General features: G+C 45.0%; 1 pseudogene; it reads right to left on the bottom strand.

The window, feature by feature from the left end:
• Positions 1–25,265, bottom strand: part of LOC137350653 (myosin heavy chain, cardiac muscle isoform-like) — a 101,712-nt pseudogene extending 76,447 nt beyond the window's left edge.
• Positions 25,266–25,980: the final 715 nt, after the last annotated feature.

Here is a 25,980-nt window from a genome sequence, read left to right on the forward strand (position 1 = left end):
TGTTTTAAAAGGCATGAAAGTGTTGCTGTTCAAAAAGACTTGGGTGTTTGTGTACAACAAACGCAGGAAGTAAGCATGCAGGTACAGCAAGCAATTAGGAAGACAAATGGCATGTTGGCCTTTATTGCAAGGGGCTTGGAATACAGGAATAAAGACATCTTGCTACAATTGCACAGGGTTTTGGTGAAACCACATCTGGAATACTGTATGCAGTTTTGGTCTCTGCATTTAAGAAAGGATATACTTGGATTGGAGGTGGTACAGCGAAGGTTCACTAAATTGGTCCCTGGAATGAGAGGTTGAGTAAATTGGGCCGGTATTCTCTGGAGCTTCGAAGAATGAGAGGTGATCACATTGAAACATACAAGATTCTGAAGGGGCTGGATAGGGCAGATGCTGAGAGATTGTTTCCACTGGTCGGTGAATCTAAAACACGGGGGCACAGTCTCAGAATAAGGGGCCGATCATTAGGACTGAGATGAGGAGAAATGACTCCACTCAAAGGGTTGTGAACCTTTGGAATTCTTTACCCCAGAGGGTTGTGGATGCTCCATCATTGAATACATTTAAGGCTGAGATAGACAGATATTTGGTCTCGCAGGGAATTGAGGGATATGGAGAGTGGGCAGGAAAGTGGAATTGAAGCCCAAGATCAGCCATGATCGTATTGAATGGCAGAGCAGGCTTGATGGCCCATATAGTCTATTTCTTGTGTTCTTGTGAGACAGAAAATCTGAGTTGGAGAAGCTCTTCGATGTTCACAATTCTCCGCAGCTCCCTTGGGCTAAAAGCAGAAAAACAAAGCAAGCAATCCTCGTCATCATCCAGTGACCCCAAATGGAAAACGTATGTTTGTGTGCGGGGGTGTTCATGTGCAGTGGGAAGGGGTCAGTCTTGGGGGCAATGCCCCCGCAGTCAAAGAGTTTTGCAACTAGACCAATCCGGCGGCTGTTTTCAATTTCTGGGGTACCTTAAACAGTTCTTAAACATTAACACTTTGTCTAAACAGAATTACCAAACTGGCTTCACTGTACTTGCGGCGCAACCCATTCAGCTCATCGTGCAGGCCTGTCTGCGCTTGCAAGGAATCGGTCAGTCTTTGATTGGCCTCATTGGTTTGGACGAGCGCTGAATGTTGAGCCTGGAAGCAACGAAGGAAACTCGGAATATTAATTGGAACAATTATATGGACAATAATTGGTTCCACAGCATACATGTGTTAATTGTATAGTAATTGAGTGTTTAATTGTATTCAAATGGTGGGTATTAACTGGGGATTCACTTGTGCTCCTATAAATAAGAGCAGACTGAAACTGCGGTTGTTGGGTTTGGAGGTGCATGTTTGTAATGTGTGCATCTGTAAATAAAAGCTTATAAAGAGTGTAAAAATTGGGCTCCAGTTTTATCCTTCACCACTTGGCTATTTAAAATAGATCAACATGGTCCTTGTAATCGCCTGAGGGGGGTCAGAGAGGAATGGTCCCCAGAATATTTTTCCCTTATTGGCCCTGGGGTTTAATTCTCCCGGGAGATTATGTTCCTCGGAAGGCACTCACTTTTGTTCTCATTCACCATCCCAACGTGCACTTTCTAGACAAAGTCAGTAAGCTATTTAACCATCAGGGGCAACATTCCCGAGCCTAACCCTGGCCTCGTTAAGGAAACACAACTTATACTTTGATCAGCCGCTGGCAGTCAGGAGGAGAAGCTAAGCGGAGGCCAATCGGATCCATTCCCTCCCTTGCCCGTGCTGCCTTGGGCAAGATCAGTCAATGACGCACAGATCAAATTGAATCTGGGGCACTTCCAGTATGGATTCACCCAGCTCAGTTACAAAGGCATCTGCCACACATTTCACACAGCCTCATGACTACTGGAAAAAGAAAATGCAGGAAGAGTCAAAGATGAAGAATATAAAAGGCCTTGGAGAAGGTGCAGAGGAGATTTACCAGAATGGTACCAGGGCTGAGTGACGTTAGTTATGTGGAGAGACTGGAAAAGCTGGGATAAAAGCAAAATACTGCAGATGCTGGAAATCTGAAACAAAACAAAAAATGCTGGAAATGCACAGCAGGTCTGGCAGCATCTGTGGAGAGAGAAACAAAGTTAATGTTTCAGGTCAGTGACCTTTCATCAGATTCAGCAGATTCAGACTCATCAAAAAGGAGGAGGTGTTGGGTGTCTTGCAAAGCATTAAGGTAGATAAGTCCCCAGGGCCTGATGGGATCTACCCCAGAATACTAAGGGAGGCAAGGGAAGAAATTGCTGGGTTCTTGACAGAAATCTTTGCATCCTCATTGGCTACAGGTGACGTCCCAGAGGACTGGAGAATAGCCAATGTTGTTCCTTTGTTTAAGAAGGGTAGCAAGGATTGATTTTTAGATTAGAGATACAGCACTGAAACAGGCCCTTCGGCCCACCGAGTCTGTGCCGAACATCAACCACCCATTTATACTAATCCTACACTAATCCCATATTCCTACCAAACATCCCCACCTGTCCCCATATTTCCCTACCACCTACCTATACTAGTGACAATTTGTAATGGCCAATTAATCTATCAACCTGCAAGTCTTTTGGCTTGTGGGAGGAAACCGGAGCACCCGGAGAAAACCCACGCAGACACAGGGAGAACTTGCAAACTCCACACAGGCAGTACCCGGAATCGAACCTGGGTCCCTGGAGCTGTGAGGCTGCGATGCTAACCACTGCGCCACTGTGCCGCCCTAATCCAGGAAATTATAGGTCGGTGAGCCTTACGTCAGTGGTAGGGAAATTATTAGAGAGGATTCTTCGGGACAGGATTTACTCCCATTTGGAAACAAACAAACTTATTAGCAAGAGGCAGCATGGTTTTGTGAAGGGGAGGTCGTGTCTCACTAATTTGATTGAGTTTTTTGAGGAAGTGACAAAGATGATTGATGAAGGAAGGGCAGTGGATGTTATCTATATGGACTTCAGTAAAGCCTTTGACAAGGTCCCTCATGGCAGACTGGTACAAAAGGTGAAGTCACATGGGATCAGAGGTGAGCTGGCAAGATGGATACAGAACTGGCTGTGTCATAGAAGACAGAGGGTAGCAGTGGAAGGGTGCTTTTCTGAATGGAGGGATGTGACTAGTGGTGTTCCGCAGGGATCAGTGCTGGGACCTTTGCTGTTTGTAGTATATATAAATGATTTGGAGGAAAATGCAGCTGGTCTGATTAGTAAGTTTGCGGACGACACAAAGGTTGGTGGAGTTGCGGATAGTGATGAGGATTGTCAGAGGATACAGCAGGATATAGATCGGTTGGAGACTTGGGCGGAGAAATGGCAGATGGAGTTTAATCCGGACAAATGTGAGGTAATGCATTTTGGAAGATCTAATGCAGGTGGGAAGTATACAGTAAATGGCAGAACCCTTAGGAGTATTGACAGGCAAAGAGATCTGGGTTTACAGGTCCACTGAAAGTGGCAACGCAGGTGGATAAGGTAGTCAAGAAGGCATACGGCATGCTTGCCTTCATCGGTCGGGGCATAGAGTATAAAAATTGGCAAGTCATGCTGCAGCTGTACAGAAATTTAGTCAGGCCACACTTAGAATATTGCGTGCAATTCTGGTCGCCACACTACCAGAAGGATGTGGAGGCTTTGGAGAGGGTACAGAAGAGGTTTACCAGCATGTTGCCTGGTCTGGAGGGCATTAGCTATGAGGTGAGGTTGGATAAATTCGGATTGTTTTCACTGGAACGACGGAGGTGGAGGGGCGACATGATAGAGGTTTACAAAGTTATGAGTGGCATGGACAGAGTGGATAGTCAGAAGCTTTTTCCCAGGGTGGAAGAGTCAGTTACTAGGGCACATAGGTTTAAAGTGCGAGGGGCAAAGTTTAGAGGGGATGTGCGAGGCAAGTTCTTTACACAGAGGGTGGTGAGTGCCTGGCACTTGCTGCCGGGGGAGGTGGTGGAAGCAGGTACGATAGCGACGTTTAAGAGGCATCTTGACAAATACATGAATAGGATGGGAATAGAGGGATACGGTCCCTGGAAGTGCAGAAGGTTTTAGTTTAGACAGGCATCAAGATCGGCGCAGGCTTGGAGGGCCGAATGGCCTGTTCCTGTGCTGTGTTGTTCTTTGTTTCTGTAGAAGCTGGGATTGTTCCCCTTCGAGCAGGGAGGTTAAGGGGAGACTTAATCAAAAAAAAAATCAAGACTGACACTCCAGTGCAGTACTGAGGGACTGCAGCACAGATGATACATTAAACCATGGCCCCATCTGCCTGCTCGGGTGGATGTATAAGATCCTATGGCACTATTTGCAAGAGCAGGGGAGTCATCTCCAGTGTCCTGGCCAATGTTTATCCCTCAATCAACATCACAAAAACAGATTATCTAGTCATTATCACATTAATGGTTGTGGGATCTTGCTGTGTGCAAACTGGCTGCCACATATCCTATGGTACAACATTCAAAAGTACTTCATCGGCTGTAAAGCGTTTTGAGATGTCTGGTGGTCGAGAAAGGCGCTATACAAATGCAAATCTTTCTTTTTAACAGAGGTGTTTGAAATTAGGGGGAGCTTTAATAAAGTCAAAAAGGAGAAACTGTTTCCAATGACAGGAGGGTCAGTAACAAGTGGGCACAAAGTTAAAAGACGATGAGCAAAAGAGGCAGAGGGAAGATTAATTTTTTTTTTATATATATATAGCGAGTTGTCAGGATCGGGAATGGACTGCTTGAGAGGGCAGTGGAAGCAGATTTAATAGTAACTTTCAAAAGATAATTAGACGAATACTTGAATAGGAACTATTTGCAGGGCTATGGGGAAAGAGTGGGGGAGTGGAACCAATTGAATAACTTTTTCAAAGGGCCAGCACAGGCATGATGGGACGAATGGCCACCTTCTGTGCTGTATGATTCTATGAAATCCAAAACACTCCTATTCAAGGCGCAGCGTAAAGGCAGACCAACCTCCCGAAAGTTCCTCAAGTCTTCTCTAGCTTTATCGTGCTTCTCCTCCAGGGTCCTCACCCGATCTCTGTAAACTCGGAGAGTCTCCCACATTGACTGTAGCTCCCGTATCAGGCTGTCCTTCCCCTGGTGACCCCCAGGGAATTTTTAAAAAAAAGAGTGATGGAGAAAGGGAGGTGAAAAAGGGGAAGAACACAAACAATACAGGTCAAGATTTTATCAAAATCAGTACAATCGGGGGTTTCTGAAATTTGAATATGGAAGATTAAAGTGGAAGTAAATGAGGTTTGGTTCCCTTTGCAAAACACACAGCACTGCTCCCCTCTCCAGTAAACTAAAGGACAGCAGGTCAGCCAGTTTCAAAAGGAACAAGTCTGAACACGCCTGGCTGTGTATGAGCAGGCTACCCTCCAGAAAGAACACAAATCCTTGTCACTAGTCTGCAAGGTAGAATTGTCTGAACAAAGTTGAAGGACAGGAATTTAACCTCGGGAGATGCCTACTGAAGTAAAGCTGTTCAATATGAATATCTGTTTCACTTACACATTCAAGTACCCTCTGATAACTCGTTCACAAATAAGCTCGGCAGCGTGGACTGGTGCCCCCCAGAACTGGAAGGTTACGGCATGGATCCATAGTCTGTCCTGCGACAGTCTCAGCCAGGGTAGAATTAGGGAATATTACAGTTGGCTTTGATATTCCAACTAAGGAGCAAAACCAAACAGCCAGGCCTCTTAGAAAGTATGCACGTGGGGAATGTCTGTTGAGAACGCGAGCGAGGTTGGCCATGGTTCAATAGCCTGCCAGCAAGCCCTGAGTTCACATATGAAGAATGGCCATTTGGACAAAGGAACAGATGGGGTCCACATCTCAAAAAGACTGGTTCTGTCTCCCACACCAATGCTACTCTATCTGCTCTAACCGCGTCTGTCCATAACATTGGGAACAAGAGGAAGCTGTTCAGTCCCTCGGGCCTGCACCACCATTCAATTAGATCATGGTTGCTCAGCATCTCAACTCCATTTGCCCACCTCTGATGCATACCCATAGCAGGGCTACGGGCATCGACCTGGGGAGTGGGAGTGACTGCATAGTTCTGTGGAGAGCCAGCAATGACTCAATGGGCTGAATAGCCTCCTTCTGTTCCGTGAATCGCTCGATAACCCCTTGATACCCTCACCCTACATAAATTCATTGATCTCAGTCTTGAAAGCTCCAGTTAGCCCCCAACAGCCACAGCTTTTTGAGGGGAGCAAGTGACAAATGTATACTAGACTGTGTGTGAAAATGCGCTGCCCAATTTTACTCCGGAATCACCAATGCCATTCTATCTTTCACAGCAATGTTACTTTTGCAGAGTCCATGAAAATAATCAGCTTCATTCCTGAATCAGAGCCCCAATCTCAGACAGAAACAAATTCACGAGCCACACGTGCTCTACTTACAGTCGTCATAAGTGATCGCCCTGCTGGGAGCTGTAACTGCAGCGTGACAAGTTGACATATTATATCATTATAAGTGGCAACACAGGAATTTATAACTGAGATATAAAAATAAGGACCTTTGCAGCTCTAGTCCAATTAACTCTTGCCCTCTAACCCCTTCCCTCCGCCTAAACACGACACTTGTGTCTGAACTTTCCACGTGCAACGTCAAGGGGACCAGCTGGCAAATGTTAAAAAATTATAAGTTACAACAATAAACCACTATAAAAGCATTCACCTGTTTTAGTGCAACATCTTCCAATTTTGCCGAGGAGAATGTGAAAGAGGGAGCTGACGGTGCAGACCCATGGCTGCGGCTGATTTGGTCCAATGAGGATTTTGCTTTTGCCATTTCAGCTTCCAGATGCAAAACCCTAAGGAGAACAGTAAATTCTTCATTGCACAAGAACAGTACGCTCACCATTAGACTGTGAACCTATCACTCCCTTATCAGGTGTCATTCGTGACTCAGTGGGCAGCTCCGAGTTAGAAGCTTCTGAGTTCAAGTCCCACTCCAGGGACCTGAGCACACATTCAAGGCTGACATTCCCAGTACAGTACTGAGAGAGTGCTGCACTGTTGGAGATGCTGTCTTTCGGATGAGGGTTTAAACCAAGGCCCTGTCTGGTCTCTCAGTTGGACGCAAAAGATCCATGGCACTATTTTGGAGAAGAGCAGCAGAGTTCTCCCAGTGTCCTGGCTAATTTATCCTTCAACCACCACCACTAGGTTAGATTATCTGCTCATTATCACATTGCTGTTTGCAGGAGTTTGCTGTGTGCAAACTGACTGCCTTTTCCTACATTACAACACTTTTGAAGTACAGTACTTCGATAGCTGCTTCAAGTGCTTTGTACATCAAGATGTTGTGAAAGGCTCTATATGAATGCAAGTTTGTTCTTCCTTTCACCCAGTCTCGATTATCATGCTTAGGCTGTTTCACAGCGAGTGACATCCATTTACACTGCAGTCAAATATCGCAGCTTTCATGTCATCTGCACATTACCCTCACAGCAGGTGGGAACATCAAAGTCAAGAGCAGTGGCACAACCATTTAGTTAGGGAGCTGACCTTGATGGTGCTGAGTCTCATAGACTCCAGATATAGCGCAGTGCAGCTGATCGCTTTCACTGGCCATTGTGAAGCGTTGATTTCAGGTGAAGACAGGATTGGCCATTTCGTGAAGACACCGCCTATTGCCAAACAACTCAACAACAACTTGCTTTTTCATAATAAAATGCCACAAGGCGATTCTCAAGTGCAAACTCAAATAAAATCTGATACTGAACCTCAGGAGATATTAGGACATAGGACCTAAAGCTTGGTCAAAGAGGCAGATTTTTAAAGAAGCGTCTCAAGGAACGAGGTGCAGAGGTTTAGGAAGAGAATTCCAGAGCTGAGGGCCTGGGTAGCTGGAGGCACGGCCACCAATGGTAGAGCAAAGGAAGGCGGGGATGCTCAAGAGGCTAGCATTGGAGGAACGCGAAGGTTACAAAGCATTGTAGGGTTGGCGGAAGTTGCAGAGATAAGGAGGGGCAAGACAATGGAGGTATTTGAATACATGGATTAGAATTTCAGAACCTCTCTCAAAAACATTCACCACATCTCTAACTCATGATGAGCATTGACACAGGAGATCCACCGGTAGGTATATAAAACGCAGACTTGTTAGGGCATGGAATGCTCTGCCGCAGGGAGCTCAGAAAGAGACCATCACATCTTCTGAGGGGAGGGTAGATACACATTTGAAGCAGGGATGAGGGGCTTCAGTTACATGAAAAGACGAGAGAAGCTGAGATTCCTCTCAGAGTGGAGAAGTATAAGAAGAGATTAAATAGAGGAGTTTAAAATTATGAGACATTTTGATAGAGTAAATAAAGAGAAGCCATTCCCACTGGAGGGTGAGTTGGTAACCAATAGACACAGATTTAAAGAACCAGAGGGGAAATGAGGAGATTTTTTTTTTTAAATGCAGCGAGTTATGATCTGGAATAAAACCAAAAAAGTGCTGGAAATACTCAGCAGGTCTGGCAGGATCTGTGGAAAGAGAAGCAAAGTTAACATTGCAGGTCAGTGACCTTTCATCAGAACCCATCAGGACTGGAGTTATGATCTGGAATGTGCTGCTTGAAAGAGTGGTGGAAGCAGATTCAATATTAACTTTCAAAAGGGAATTGGATAAATTGAAAAAGAAACATTTACAGGGCTATGGGGAAAGAGCAGGGGAGTTGGACTAATTGGATAACACTTTCAAAGAGTCAGCACAGGCACAATGGGCCGAATGGCCTCTGTCTGTACTGTGAGATTCTGAGACAGAGCTCTGAGCAGAGAGCTGGAGCTGTATGACTAGTTTCAGATTACTCCAGCAAAGAGTATTCTATTTTATTTTATTTAGAGATACAGCACCGAAACAGGCCCTTCGGCCCACCAAGTCTGTGCCGACCATCAACCACCCATTTATACCAGTCCTACATTAACCCCATATTCCCTATCACATCCCCACCTTCCCTCAATTCTCCTACTATCTACCTATACTAGGGGCAATTTACAATGGCTAATTTACCTGTCAACCTGCAAGTCTTTTGGCTGTGGGAGGAAACTGGAGCACCCGGCAGAAACCCACGCGGTCACAGGGAGAACTTGCAAACTCCGCAAAAGGAAGTACCCAGAACTGAACCCGGGCCGCTAGAGCTGTGAGGCTGCGGTGCTAACCGCTGCACCACTGTGCCGCCCCAATCTGCATGCACACACAAACCCATGTACAAAGCATTAAGCAGCAAGGCCATCTTACTTATCTTGCAATGCTCCACTTTTCTTTTGGTCTTCAAGTCGCGACATTTCCAGCATGTCCTTCTCTCCTTCCAGTTGAGAAATGGAATTTTCCAATTGCTAAAAGATGTTTTAAAAAAATCATTAATTAACAAATAAAACACTTTCGGCAATGAAATTTCTCTTGAACACCTTATCGGATTTATTAGTGACTATCTTTTTTTAACTCATTCGTGGGATGTGGGCATTGCTGGCTAGGCCAGCATTTATTGTCCATCCCTAATTGCCCTCGAGAAGGTGTTGGTGAGCTGCCTTCTTGAACTGCTGCGGTACGCATTGTGAAGCTACATCCACAGTGCCGTTTGGAAGGGAGTTCCAGGATTTTGGCCTCATGATGAAGGAATGGTGATATATTTCCAGGTCAGGATGGTGTGTGACATGGAGGGGAACCTGCAGGTGGTGGTGATTCCCATGCACTTGTTGCCTTTGTCCTTCTCGGTAGTGGAAGTTGTGGGTTTGGCACCTAGTTTTGGACTTTCCCACAGCACTAATTAAACTTGAAAATACATTTTCAACCTGTCTGGGGAAAAAAACAGGAGGCAAGTCACTTACTTTCTGCTTGACGGAGAGCAGCTCAATCTTGGCCTTGCTTTCCAACAGTTGACCCTCTCGTTTCCGCAGCTGCTCAGATTGCCCCTCCAAAAGGTCATGTGCCTCTTTCAGACGGTCCACCAGCTGCGCCCGCTTCTTCCCGCTGTCCAACAGGGAGGCCTTGAGGCTCAAGTCAGAGTGGCCCAAACCCATCCCTTGGGACAGCGAGCGGAGGGGATCATCTGCTTGGTAGGCATCTGGAAGGCGAGACAAGGAGTACCGCCTTCTGGCCATCATCCGGTCATAGGGCCCAAGGTCCACTGTTCCATTTGTGAGAGGAGGACTAGCAGAGGAACAAGAATTGCACAATGTCAGGAATCGCCTTCAGTGTGTTCGCGGCAAATGTTGACTTTCTATTTTCTCCTCTGTTGAGAGATCCAGAGCTCCATTTTATAGAGAAGCAGTTGGAACTGAGGGGGAAGCAGGAGTCTGGCTGCTCCAGATCTCCAATACCTTGCCCAGCAGCCAATCTTCACACATCAACCTTGAGAATCAGGATCAATGAGTGACTTGACCATTGATGGCCAAGCCAAAGCAGATTCTCACAATGACGTCCATGCATATGCGCTTTCCACTGAGGTCACTACACAGCGAGCAAGAAAAGGCAGCCTGACTGAATTTTCTTCTCCCTAGCCAAGGTCACTGAGGCATATATCAATGGCCCCGGCTCCATCGAGCACAAGTCAGCTAAGTAATCACAGAAAAATCATCTGTTTAGCTGGTAGATCAACTGGTACAGTGATTCCATACCACTGTCAGTTAAACAATCACATTTCATCACTTAATTCTAATACAGACTCCCTTAACCCCGGGCTAAAAGATTAAATTATGAGAGAAGATTGCACAGACTAGGATTGTATTTCTTTGAGTATAGAAGATTAAAGGATGACCTCATTGAGATATTTAAGATGAATAAAGGAGTTGATAGTCTCTCTCTGCCCACCCCATTTCCTCCAGGACAATGGAGCATAACCTTAAAATTAGACCTAGACCTTTCAGGGGTGATGTCAGGAAGCACTTCTTCTCGCAAAGGGTAGTGAATATCTGGAACTCTCTCCCCCAAAAAGCTGTCAAGTCTGGGGAAGAGGGCACTGGTCAATGGAAAATGGAGATTGATATTTTTGTTAGGCTGAGGGTATTAAACTTTACGGAACCAAGGCAGGTAAATGGAGTTAAGCTACAGATCAGCCATGATCTACTTGAATGCCGGAACAGGCTAAAGGGATTGAATGGCCTCCTCCTCTTCTTATATATCTGAAAACAACTCTCAGAATGGGGTGCAGTTGTTCTGTAAGTAAAAAAACATAAATGATCAAGATGGAAGCACAGCTAGATGAATGACCAATGCAACAGGGTCCCGTTGGTTTGAGGAAGGAATATTGGGTAAGGTACCAGCAGAACGCCCTGCTCCACTTCAGAAAATGCCAGGGCATTCCAAACATCCAACTGAACAGACAGATGGAGCCTCAGTACAAGCACCAAAACATCAGCACCTCCAATAATTCAGCATACCCTCAGAGCTGCATTGCAGTCTGCACCTAGATCATGAATTCAAGTCCCAATGCAGGACAAGTTTCTGACCAAGTGCGGATTGCTACCAAATGACAACCTCTAAAGTGACAGGACACAGCATATATTACATTGTGTTTACAACACAGAAACAGGCCACTCAATCCAACCGCTCCATGCTGGTGTTTATGCTCCACAGGAGCTTCCTCCCACCCTACTTTAACTAATCCTATTAACACAACATTTTATTCCTTTCACTCTGACTCCAATGCAGCACTGAGGGAGCACTGCACTGTCAGAGGTGCCATCTTTCAGATAAGCCGTTAAACTGAGGCCCCGTCTGCCCTCTCAGGTGGACAGAAAAGATCCAATGGCACAAATTCGAAGAACAGCAGGGAAGTTATCCCTGGTGTACTGACCCATATTTAACCATTAACCATCATCACAGAAATAGATTATCTAGCCATTAACACATTGGTATTTGTGGGATCTTGCCGTGCACAAATTGGCTGTTGCTTTTCCTACATTACAACAGTGACTACACTTCAAAAGTACCTCATTGGCTGTAAAGCACTTTGGGACATCCAGTCGTGAAAGGCCACAAATACAAATGTAAGTCTTTCTTTGTTTTCTCTGATGTTTGTTTAGCTGCCCCTTAAATGTATCTATCTAGTCGCCCCTTGTGGTAGTGAGTTCCACATTCTAAGCACTCTCTGGGTAAAGATTTAATTCTGTTAGTACAGACCTCACCTTAACGAATTAATTTGACTTAGCCAATGTGAAATGTGATGAAAATAAAAGAAACCAAGTCATCACATACCCTATTTACGAGCAAGTTGGATTACAACCAACATATCACAAGGCATTTGTCATGTGCTACATGCCAAGTTTCAGCATATAGAGATTGCCTACACTGTTCACTGCCACCCATTTACAGGCTGAAAAGGAAAATTCTCCAGTCTAATTACTCAAGCCTAAAATTTCTACCAATAAACAAACAAGCTCATTTTTAGGATCCGAGATGTCAGCACAATTCAACACCGCAATTTTAATCTTGGTTTCCATCAAGTTGTGCGTATTCCAAATTTTCCATATGGAGGCTGCACCTTTGAAACCAATTTAAAACTACACTGCTCAAGGTGCTGGAACTTACACTTGGCAGCCATTTCATTCAGAGTCGAGATGTTTCTATCACCAAGGTAACAATCTAGGCCTCGGCAAGCGGTTACCTCACCTGCGCAAACTCTCAGCTACCTCAAGAGGGCAAAAATTGCCATTTCACTTCCTGCCTGAATAATTTTTCAAACAATGATTCTGAAAAGCATTGCATTAATCATTAGTCCAGTCAGTAACCTCTTACACTCCACTGCTCTATCATACAGCCACTCAATTATCATATCATCCCGGTGTGTGCTGACCTAGACTGGCTCCCAGTCTGACAACTTGCATTTATATAGCGCTTTATATAGTGTAGAAAAATGCATTACACAGGGGCAGTACCAGGCAAGGTTCGACACCGAACCACACAAGGAGATTTGGGACAGCTGACAAAAAGCTTGGTCAAAGGGGTAGGTTTTAAGGAGTGTTTTAAAGGAGGAGAGAGCGGTAGCGAGGCGGAGCGGTTTAGGGATCAAATTCCAGAGTTAAGGGTCAAAGCAGCTAAAGGTACCGCCGCCAATGGTGGAGCGATTAAAAATCAAGTGTGTGCAGGAGGCCAGAATCAGAGAAAGGCAGAGATTTCAGAGGGTTGTTGGGCTGAAGGAGATTATGGAGATAGGGAGGGCGAGGTCTTGGATGCAATTGAAAACAAGGATGAGAATTTTTAAATTTAGATGTTACCAGACCGGCAGCCAATGTAGATCAGTGAGCACAGAGGTGATAGGGGAACAGGTGAATGGGACTTGGTGCAAGTTAGAATCAGGCAGTGGAGTTTTGGATAAGGGGGCAGGGGGTGGTGGTGGTGGTGTGAGTACAAGGTAGGAAACCAACCAGGAGAGGACTGAAACAGTCTAAAGAGCAGAAAAGATATCAGTCTGAGCTCAACCCAACTGGATATCCCCAGATATCGCTGTCAGTGGCAAAGAGCCAGTGCTTTCTGCTTATCTCGATAACAGCAGCCCGGAAAGCTTTAGCGGGCTCCAGAACACATAGTTCCTCTATTTCAATGCCAGTTTGAATTTGGCGCCTTCCACAGCGGGCCTGTAGCATCCAGCAAATGGGCAGGCAGCAGGCAAGCTGATCAGCCAATCAGATTGAAGAATCCTCACAGGTGGCAAAGCAGGAAATATAAATTATTTAAATCATTGCATAGAAAGTGAAATAAAGATTGGGACTGACACATGGGCGATTAAGGGAGAAACTTAAATAGACAAACTCAGACTTTAAACAAAAAAAATCCGCAACACTAATTTTCTTCCGAGGGAAAGAGATTCTACACTTGTAAAAATTTAATTTTCAGGGCAAGAGAGAGGGTGCTCAGCAGTAATATATGACTTACTATGTCATTAAAAACTCAGTTACACCTGACTGAAAAAGGCTCAAACTTTTCATCAGCATTTGCAGTGATAATAGTGGGTAATCAGTTCACGCCCCAACAGCGATTTTTGCACAGATTCCATCTACAACGATGTGGCGAAGCGAGATGTCACTGACAGAAATTTCAGCATTTAAGTGTTTAACTTCATATTTGCCGAAGCCGGAAGTTGCTATCAGCTTTTCCTTCTAATTACAGCGAACAATGGCAGCCTTGCCTTTATTACTACAGCAAATTCTGGGCCAATGGGGAAGGACAGAAGGGCTTAGCTCTGATGTCTTACAAGGTTGAATAGCCCACCAGCAACTGGCTGCCTGGCTCACAGCTGAAGATTGGCCTCATGGGCAAGGAATTGAGGCTGTTGGTGTCAGTGGAAATCACAATTCTTAGGAGAGAAAGAAGGGCAAAAAGTTCCACAATTCACTATATTTCCCCAACTAATTTATTTGCGCGTTAGAGCCAGAAAATCAGCGATAGATTAGAAATACATATTTTTTAAAGCAGTGTTTTAATATTGAGTACAAAGGTTAACGGTGCTTTGTGGCTCGAAGCCCTGGGATGGTTTCCATTTCCAATTGGGAGTGGGCAGAGACACTTCCTCAGTAAAATGCAGCTAAATTGTTGAATCGTTTACAAGATTTTGCATCGAGGATTTCCTCAGGAGAGAGGGTGGATACCAAAGGAGGGCATGAGAACGAGGTGACATTACAACACAAATTGGCTCCAAAATAATCATTATATAAATAACAAGCAGCGTTCCTTTTTATTCCAACTTGTGCTGGAGAAAGAAATGCAGCATACCCGTATTTTGAAGTTCTCTGTTTTACAGGTTCCCTCTGTAGTTGAAGGTTATTCTGAAGCAGGTGGCTGATTGATCGTGATCACTATTATCCACTGACCCAAATGGTCCAACTAAACCAGCAACTGGTCGTCACAATCTTCTATCCAAACCAACCTGCCCAATACTGACCTCGACTGGTAAACTTTCATTTATATAGCACCTTTCACAACCTCAGGATGCCCCAAATCACCTTATAGCCAATGAAGTATTTTTGAAGTGTAGTCACTGTTCTAACGTAGGAAAAGGGGCAGCCAATTTGTGCACAGCAAGCTCCCACAAACAGCAATGAGATAATGACCTGTTTTGTGTGATGTTGAGTGAGGGATGAATATTGGTCAGGACACCAGGGAGAACGCCCCTGCTCTTCTTTGAAATAGTGCGAGGGCATCATTTACGTTTACCTGAAAGGACAGATGGGGCCTCGGTTTAACGTCTGATCTGAAAGGCTGCACCTCTGGCAGTGAGGCAGCCCCTCAGTACTGCACCGGGAGTGTCAGCCTGGATGCTGTGCTCTGCCCCGGCTGCACTGTCACATCCAAGTCCAGTCTGCTTTCACAATCCCTACTGATCCACTGCAGTTCCTGTCACCTCCTCCCCACCTTAATGGCCCCACCTGGTTTATTATGGTATTAGTAGCTTGCAGGAGGAAAAGGGATGACGGAAAGAGATTTTACTGTTTCGATTTCCTGGAATAAATTAAAGCAGGTTTCAAAAACAAGTATTGCCCACCAAATTTCACCCTCCTACCTGCCGGTGTCATACGGATCATAATAAAACCTCCACGCTGGGTTTGCTGATCGCAGGGGTTCTTCCTGTGATGGATTAACAGACCTCGACTCCTTCACATTGCGACACGGGCAGATCGGATCAAAGCATTCAAGGTCCTTGGGCAGGCAGTCCTAAAACAGTAGAAACAAATGAAGGGCACAGGTTAAAATAGTCGAGTTGTTCAGCACTGAACAGATCTTCCACCTCCGTCAGCTCCGACTGAGGTGTTTGTCTTCCGTGCACAAATCAGGATGACAGCTTGCCTGCTTATTTAAAGCTCCACAATTAATTTTCAACTGAAATCCGACCCCCACCTCCCCCCCCCCCCACAAAAAAAAACGGTGAAAAATATTATAGGCAAATACTGGCCACTGTGTACATTAAGTTCACGCACACTTGATTGGTATACTCACTGTTCGGTGTACTATACATCCTGCAGTGTTTTCAGTTTCTGCTGAGGAGTGGATAGGACTCATCAAATCAGTAGGGTGGGAATTGGCCTCAGCATCCCTGAGCTGAGATGGAGGTGGGGGGGGGGGGGGGGGGGAAAAGGTGATGTGGGGAGGGGCGGGGGGGTGGTGGGGGGTGTGCACAGCATGGGCTAAACTTCAGCCAAGATCCACTCCTGATCATTATTTGCTGACACCAATTGGAAAGTGCATGTGTACGGGTGTTGGATAACGCACACAGTGAGGTACGGCCATGAGGCTCCCCCCAGTCAAATAGCACACTGACACAACATCACAGATGGCCAATTGAATGGGGGTTGTTGACGTGTGCAGAGCTAGGGTGAAAGGTCAAGCGAACTAGCAGCTCATTACATTCCCCTTCAACATGTGGAGATACGAGGTTGGCTGATAACGCGCAAGAGGAAGGGGTTTTTAAAGAGGTGCGGTCTACACAAACAGATGCTGTCAAACGAAGTTGGGGAGTTCTCCTTCGAGCAGAGAAGTTTAAGCGGAGATTTAATATAGTGGTGTTTAAAATTATGAGGGGTATTGATAGAGCTGACAGGGAGAAACTGTTTCCAGTGGCAAATGGGCCAGTAACCAGAGGACACAGATCTAAGGTAGTTGGCAAAAGGGAGATGAGGAGAGTTTTTTTTAAAACAAGTGAATTGTTGCGGAAAGGGAGGTGGAAGGCGATCCAATAGTAACTTTCAAAAAGGGAATTGGATATATACTTGAAAAGGAAAGATTTTCAAGCCAAGGCAGGAAAGTGGAACTAATTGAATAGCGCTTTGAAAGAGCCAGCACAGGCTCAATGGGCCAAATGGCCTCTTTCTGCCCTGTACAGTTCGATGATCCTAGAGGAAATGGGGAGTGCTGAGGTAACTAGATCATGGTGATGTCACAAGTATGTGGCATAATCACATGCTGCGACACCTTTCATTGATAAATGTTAAGTTTCGCACATCATTCCAAAACAAAGTGAAGTAAGGCAGAACCTCAATGAGCTCTCTGTAGCAAAATCTTAACATAGTTCAGGTAAGGTAAGCAGAAAATATTAAAGTAAACCTGGAAAGTGGGACCAAAGTACAATAAATTGAAAATGAGTGAACTGTAAACTGGGAAGAAATGTTTGGAATAATCTGCCAGGGAGAGGCAGAAGCATTAGGACATTCGCCTGGATGTTACAATGCAAGGGTTTTGAAGAATGCAGTCAGTCGGCCAACTGGCCTGTTCTTGCCCTTTATTTGTTTTATGTTCTTCTGGTTCACTAGTGGATCTCCTGTGGCATTGCCCACGGAACATCAGGACTATAGCAGTGCATTAGTGATACTGTAGGTATAAGTATGGGGATTGAATGCTCATGAAGCGCTGTCAAGTGATAAAAGTGTGCAACTGCAGGCATAACTGTGTGTCACAGAATGGCAACAGTCAAATTTAGTATATTGCGTCAGATATTTATAAACAAAAATATTTTGCTAATTTTGTTAAAGAGCAAAATAATTCTTAAAGAAGAGTCATGCATAGAATAGACACGAGAATTCAAATTCCTTTTAACACAAGTTACACCTGCTAAGGCCATTTCCAATATCAAGCGCTTGATCGGAGTTCCTCAGTGGTTTAATGCACCACACGCATTGTACTGAAAATCATAAGTAAGGCTCCAGGTTTAAGGAGTTAACTCATCTCAGCTCTGACAGCAATGGGGTGCTTCACTCAATCTCAATGCTCCTGAGCAAGGAAGATCAAAAATCAAGTGTCCTGCTCCTGACAGTTATCCAGTGATCCCTGCTGGAAAGTAAGGGCGTGTGCATAAGCTTGTGTGTGCGCGCGCAGAGTAAGGATGTCTTGTTTATGATGCCTCTCCGCAGCCAAATAGTCTGCCAACAGTATCTGTCGAGGCACAGACATAAAGATTGGTCAATGAAGCCAGTGAGTTGGATAATTATCTGAAGAGAAAAAAAATTTGCAGGGCTACATGGAAAAAGCAGGGGAGTGGGACTCGGTGAGTTGCTCTTGTAGATAGCCAGCACAGATGGACTGGATGGCCTCCTTCTGTGCTGTCACCATTCTATGATTCTAATAGGAAACACGGCCGCCAATTTGCACACTGCAAGGTCCCAGAAAAAGCAATCTGATAATGACCAGATAATCTGTTTTAATTTCATTTAAATTTGTATAAGACACTAGTTCTGCCTCAGCTGGCATTCTGGGCGCTGCATTTTAGGGAGGACGTGAAGGTGCTAAAGAAGCCGCAGAAAAATTCACGAGAATGGTTCCCGGGATGAGGAACTTCTGTTACGTAGATTGGAGAAGTTGGGACTGTTTTCTTTGGAGAAGAGAAGGCTGAGAGGTGATTTGATAGAGATATTAAAAATCATGAGGGGTCTGGACAGAGTAGATAGGGAGAAGCTGTTCCCACTAGTGAAAGGATCGAGAACAAGGGGGCACAGATTTAAAGTAATTGGTAAAAGTAGCAAAAGCGACATGAGGAGAAATCTTTTTCACGCAGCGAGTGGTTAAGGTCTGGAATGAGAGTGTGGTGGAGGCAAGTTCAATTGAAGCATTCAAAAGGGAATTATAATATATTATATGAAAAGGAAGAATGTGCAGGGTTATGGGGAGAAGGCGGGGGAATGGAACTGAGTGAATTGGTCTTTCGGACAGCCGGTGCAGAAGAGATGGGCCAAATGGCCTCCTTCTGTGCTCTAACAATTCTGTGGTTCTATGAGTTGCTCCATGACACGAAAAGGCCCTTCAGTCTTGAAACAGATGATGGTCAAATCCAAGGTGGTAATGGCTAGTTAGAGTGGCCAGCTGCCCAATGCTGAAGGATGGACTCTAGTCTAGAATAGACGAGAGAATGAACTAGAGACTTTATTTTTAAAGCTGGAGAGCTCAAGCCTGGCTTTAAAAATCATTTGGAATTTCATGACAGTTTCCTGCATCATCCAACTGGTTGTTATAGTAACCATTGTAACCAAAGCAACACATCTTTCATAAGCTTTACTCACCAAGTCAACAGTTCATCGCGTGGAAGGTGTTTAGTTCTTAAAATTGTAGTGCAGAACAGCAGACCGCACAACACCCACCACCCGCCCCCCCTGTAGATTTTTGGAACTCTCCCAAACTTGGCCCCAACAACACAGCTCTACACACTCTTCACTATACAGTCACCGCGTTGAAATCACAACTCTTCACATAGTGCACTGTTCCAATCTGTTACCCGCAGGATCTTGGTTTACCTCATGTTCTTGCAGAGCTTTGCAACACTGATGGTTCTATGCACTTTGAGTTGAGGTTAAACATGTACAAAGGGTAGAGATTTTTTTTTTCTGGGAATTGAGAGAAGAATTGAAAGAATGAATGAGCTTGTATTTCTATAATGCCTTTCACAACCACAGGATGTCTCAAAGTGCTTTATAACCAAAGAAGTATAGTCACTGTTGTTACTTAGGCAACGTGGCAGCCAATTTGCACAAGAACACAAGAACTAGGAGCAGAAGTAGACCATATGGCCCATCGAGCCTGCTCTGCCGTTCAATATGATCTTGGCTGATCTTCAGCTTCAGCTTCAATCCCACTCACTTGCCATATCCCTTGATTCCCTGAAAGACCAAATGTCTATCCCAGCCTTAAATGTTTTCAGTGATGGAGCATCCATAATTCCCTGGGGTAGAGAATTCCAAAGATTCACAACCCTTTGAGTAAAGTAATTTCTCCTCATCTCAGGTCCTAAATGATCGACCCTTTATCCTGAGACTGTGCCTCTGTGTTTTAGATTCCCTGACCAATCTCTCAGTATTTACCCTATTCAGCCCCTTCAGAATCTTGTATGTTTCAATGAGATCGCCTCTCATTCTTCTAAACTCCAGTGCATGCAGCAAGCTAGAGTATGGCTACCCGGCCCGAACACGATCAGACCCGACTACATGTGTCGGGTTCGGGTCGGGTCTCTCTTCCGGGTCCAGCATTCGGGGTCGGGTCGGATCGGATCGGACACAGTGTTGCCTTTTGCTCAGGGAGGGAAAAGGCAGTAAGCTGATCAACCAGAGGTCTTCAATCAAACTGTACTGCATATCTGCAGTACAGTACAGTCCTGATCATTAGCCAATGAACCCGGCCACAAACTAAAGCACTCATCTGTGAATGTTGCGGTGTGGGTGGGGGGCGGCGGGGCATGCTGTTGGTGACGAGATCAAGCTCCAGTTCCCAACTCCATCTGCACGATTCTGCAGGAATAGCCTGCTGCCAGAACGGAGGGTCCAAGGTAGAACACAACCTCTTTGATACAATTAACTTCATTCCGATAGTCGGGTCGGATCAGGCACAGGAAAAAAAATCAAAGGACTCGGGCCCAGATCGGGTTCGGTTTGGATGTGGTCGGGTCGGGCTTCAATTGCACACCCAAGCAAGCCTTTACAGCAAGCTCCCACAAAGAGCAACGTGATTTTGTTTAGTTGGCCAGAACACTGGGAAGAACACCCGATTTTCTTTGGAATAGGGCCATGGGATCTCCCAAGAGGGAGACGGGGCCTCAGTTTGACGTCTTAACTGAAAGACGGCACCTCCAACAATGCGGCATTGCTCTGGAATGTCAGCCTAGATCTTTGTGCTCAAGTCTCTGGAATGGGACTTGAACCCACAACCTTATGACTTGGAGGTGACAGGACTACCACTGAGGCTGACACTTAAGCGAGGGAAGAAAACTGCAGTGAAAAAAGTGCTCTAGCAACATTGCAGTATTCAAAAGTAAAGATGCACACACTCTTCATAAATGTACTCAGTCCAGTCGACAGTGCAAGGTTATGCCTGGCACTTCTGATAGAAAGCTTTTTTTTTAAACCAAAGATATAAGGACAATGCTGAATTGGAAACACTGAACATTTACCTCACATTGGATGATAAAGTGCTTTGGAAGGAACACTCTGGCCATTGCAACAGTAACCTTGCACACCAATCCCTCCATGCGTGACAATAAATTGGCACCGTGATATACTATTCATCCTTTGAAGAGCAGTGATTTAAGTTGTGGCTGAATCATTTGCAAGAACTGCCTGTAATTTAGGAGTGGCAATAGTGGAGCAAAGCTGACTTGGACTTTAGCACTTAGTTCAGAACAAGTTTGAATTCTGCCAGACTCTAGACCCCATATCAGCCTTGGTCCAAACATGGACTAAAGAGCTGAATTGCAGAAGTAAGATGAGAGTGACTGCCCTTGGCATCAAGGCAGCATTTACCTGAGTGCGGCATCATGGAATTGGGGGGGTAAAAACTCTCCAGTGGCTCGAGTCATACCTAGCACAAAGGAAGATGGTCATGGTTTTTGGAGGCCAATCATTTCAGTCCCAGGACATCACTGCAGGAGTTCCTCAGGTCCTAGGCCCAACCATCTTCAGCTGCTTCATCAATGACCTTCCCTCTATCATAAGGTCAGAAGTGGGGATGTTCGCTGACGATTGCAAAGTGTTCAGTACCATTCGTGACTTCTCAGATACTGAATGGCTGCATGCAGCAAGACCTGGACAACAATCAGGCTGGGGTTGATAAGTGACAAGTAACATTCATGCCAGACAATGACCATCTCCAATAAGTGAGAATCTAACCATCTCCCCATGACATTTAACAACATGACCAATCACCAAATCCCCCACCATCAACGTTCACTCCTTCTACCATCGGTGCACAGTGGCAGCAGTGTGTACCATCCACAAGATGCACTGCAGCAACTCAACATGCCTCCTTCAACAGCACCTTCCAAATCCACACCCTCTAGAAGAACAAGAGCAGCAGACAAATGGGAATACCTCCAAGTCATACACCATCCTGACTTGGAAGTATATCACCATTCTTTCATCGTCACTGGGTCAAAGTCCTGGAACTCCTTCCCTAACAGTATTGTGGCAGCACCTTCATCACACGGATGACAGCTGCTCAAGGTGGTGGCTCACCACCACCTTCTCAAAGATAATTAGCAATGCCATTGCCAGTGAGGGCCACATCCCTTGAATTAAATTTTAAAAATGGCTTGACTAGCATACTTAAATACGTGCCAAGCACAGCAAAAAAGCAATGATCTGTGTACAGAATAGATTATTGCTGAAAATAGAGACATGTTGTCGAAGCTTTTCGTCTTGCATTCATCAGGACAGTCTGCAAGAATAACCAACGTAAGGGAAAACAACAGAGTGCTGTCTGGTAGAGTTGTTGCCATGGAGAATGCACCAGCTTACAGTGACAACTGCCAAGCTTGTTTGAAATTTAAACCAGGCAGCTTGACTCTGATTGGTCAAGGCATTGCCCTGAGGAATGAACCAGCGAATAGCTGTCGCCTATTTTGTTCAGTTGAAACAGACGCAATGTTGATACATATAGATACATCAGTGATTTGCCTCAAGCCAGGGCAATGAAGCTGAAAATAAATATTTAAAATAAATAATTTTAATTAGCAACTGGACACCCTGTGCTCTCCATTAAAAGGGGCCGGTTCTTAAAGGTAAAGTGTCAGAGACACTTTGCTTTATAATCGGAAGGGGTGCAATGAAGAGCTGACATTGTCGTGGAGCTGATGCTATCCGCTTATATTTTTGAAATATATTATGATCTTCATTATAAAATGATTTGAGCCACTTTTTCTTAATAAAAAAAAAAGGTTAATTCATTCTGGGAATGTTGGCATTGCTGGCAAGACCTGCACTTATTGCCCATCCCTAGTTTGCTTTCGAGAAGATGATGGTGAGCTGCCTTCTTGAACCATTGCAGCCCATGAGGTGAGTGCTGCACGTGCTATAGCACATAATAGGATGTCAAGCGCTGCAGTTTTGAAATGCGGGACAGTGCCCGGTAATCTAAATTGGAATTCTGCATTTAAAAGCAAACTGCACACATACAAGCCGACACAGGCACTTACTTAAAAAATAAAAACATAACTTATCCTCTGTCTATTTTGGCTAAAACGGAAGCTATTCCCAACACTGCAGCACGGTTAGATAGAAAACGGGTTGGAATAGACCTGAACCTGTTGTGAAATCTTGTAATAAATAGTGACAACACACCTTGTATTGAATTGGCTGGTTTTAGCCAGGCAGTGTTCAGGACAGTGCAATTGGTCATAGTGTCCCCCCACACCCACCTCCACCCGAGGAGACAAGTTCAACCTCCTACCTCTTCAGAATAACTTGATATCAGCAGATGCTTTTGATATATCTGCGTGGCAATATAGTGTATGTGTGTGTGCGTGTGTTTTATGTATACCAGGTGAGGATAGTTAGGGTTCAGCTGTGATGATCTGGGCCAGAGAGAAAATTACAAACATAAGAACAGGGGTATGCCATTTAGCCCCTCGAGCTTGTTCCACCATTCAATGAGATCATGGCTGATCAGTGACCTAACTCCATATACCCACCTTGCTCCATATCCCTTGATACCTTAGCATAACAAAAATTTATCCTCAGTTTTAAAATGAAAAATTGATCTAGCATCAATTGGCATTTGCGGACGAGAGTTTGCCACCCTTTTCTGTAGAACTGTCTCCTAACTTCTCCCCTGAAAGGTCTGGCTCTAATGTTTTTTTTAAACAAGCCTCCTGATCCTAGATTCCCCAACTAGCAGAAATAGTTTCTCTCTATCGATCCTATCTGTTCCCCTTAATATTTTGGAAACTTTCATCAAAACACCCCTTAACCTTCCAAATTCCTGGGAGTACAACTCTAGTTTGTTTAATCTCTCCTTGTAGCTTAACCCTTGGAGTCCCGGTATCATTCAGGTAAATCTATGCTGTACTCCTTCCATGGCCAATATATCCCTCCACATTTTATTAGCTGTGACTCAGTTGATCACACTCTCACCTCTGAGTCACAAGGTTTTGGGTTCAAGTCCCACTCCAGAACTTGCGCACAAAACTCAAGGCTGACACTCCAGTGCAGCACTGAGGGAATGCTGCACTGCCAGAGGTTCTGTCTTTTGGATGAGACCCTGTCTGCCCTCTCAGTTAGGCGTAAAAGATCCCATGGCACTATTTTGAAGGAGCAGGAGAATTATCACCAGTGTACTGGCCAATAGTTATCTCTCAATCAACATCACAAAAAACAAATTATCTGGGCATTAGTGGGAGCTTGCTGTGTGCAAATTGGCTGCTGCGTTTCCTACATTATAACAGCATCTATGCTTTAAAAATACTTCATTGGCTGTAAAGTGCTTCGAGACATCTGGTAATCATGAAAAGTGCTATGTAAAAACAAGTCTTTTTCTTTTTTAAAGGTATGGTGCCCAGAACTGTTTGCGGTATTGGAGGATGAGTGATCATATCTACTTTGGGGGGGGGGGGGGGGGTGGAAATCATTCTATTTTCCCCTCGAGAGGTGCATTAACTGCACAACCATTGTTGCCCCTAAGCAGTCAAATTGTATAAGACTGGAGTGAGACATGTAGGACAGTGATTTTTTTCAGTCGTTTTTCCCCCGACACCAGCTTACAAGTTGGCACAGAATTTGGCAACTCCAAATCAGCAGGGTACCCTACCCAGGGTTTCAGATGTTGAGGTGCATCATTTGGCCACGCCCACTTACAAAAAGTTACTGGCAGTGATAATTCTCCCATTTGAAACAGTGCCAAAAATAACCTTCCTTAAATATAAAAGGCATTACCTGCAATCGGAGCGGTGATCTTCTGGTCCTGTGAAGTCCCTCGTAGCTCCTGTCCAGCTCGGAGAGAGTGAGAGGCGGAGATCGCAGGAGCCCTTGGCAGTTCCAGCTCCCGCTTGCCCCCAACCTGTGGCGCCGATCCTGCTCAGCCAAGTACCGAGGGGAACCTCGGCTGGGGGTGAAATCAGCCATTTGTCAATTACACGCTGCCCGAGCCAGGCCGGGAATGTGTTCCTGCAACCACATGCAGCATTTTGGGAGGGATCAGCCAGAAATAGAGTTCCAACGCAGCACAACTCGCCTGCAACTCTTTGCTGGATATTCCTAACTCCATGAAAGATACTTCAAATCACCTCTGCATTGTTCACCGCAAAAAAAAAGACAGAAAAATCCTGGCACTTGCGAGATGACAGTGAGAGAAATAATTCTTCTGTTGTCACTTGGAAATACCCCCGCCTTCTGCACCCACAGTAACCAGAAACACACACGTATCTGCAGCCAGTCCTATCTTTCTCCCTGGCTCTTTGTGACAAGTTTTCGGGTGGTTTTGTAGCCCCCTCCTCCCCCTTTCCAGTGAGTTTCAATGTATCCGAGGTATTGTATACTTTCTTGGAACCCCGCGACAATGTATCCACCTGAAAACGGTCACTTTCAGTTACAATGTATCCAGCGCCCTGTGATTTCAGGCGGACTGCGCCTGCGTGGCAGCCCTGGCGGCGCGGGGAACCGCGGGAATTCCACTTGTGAATCAAATAGAAAAATAAGACGGGCATTTATATAGCGCCTTGCACGACCACAGGACGCACCCAAAGCACTTTACAGCCAACTAAGTCTTTTGGAAATGTCACTGTTGTAGGAAACATAGCAGCTACTTTGCGCACAGCAAGCTCCCACAAAAAGCAATGCGATGAGGACCAAATAATCTGCTTTTGTGATGCCGATTGAGGGATAATTAGTGGCCCCACATCTGGCTCTTCTTCAAAATTGGGATCTTTCATATCCACCCGAAGGGGGCAGACAGGGCTTCGGTTTTACCATCTCATGTGAAAGGTGGCATTAGTGACAGTGCAGCACTCCATCAGTGCTGCACTGGAGCATCAGTATTGATTTTTGAGCTCAAGTCCTGGAATGGGACTTGATCCCACTACCTTGTGCCTCAACAGCAAGAGCCACAGCTAACACTGAGAAGGAGAACAATCAGCAGAACAATCAGGAATCACTAACATAACACAATGACCTCTACATAGGCTCCATCACTTGCATTTTTAAATTTCCATTTACTATCTTATTACTCAGCTTACAACAATAACTACTTATATTTATATAGCACCTTCAATATAACAAAATGTCCCAAGGCACTTTACAGGAGCATTAAAAAACAAAAT

The sequence above is a fragment of the Heterodontus francisci genome, chromosome 35 (genome assembly GCF_036365525.1).
Source record: "Heterodontus francisci isolate sHetFra1 chromosome 35, sHetFra1.hap1, whole genome shotgun sequence".
Lineage (NCBI taxonomy): Eukaryota > Metazoa > Chordata > Chondrichthyes > Heterodontiformes > Heterodontidae > Heterodontus > Heterodontus francisci.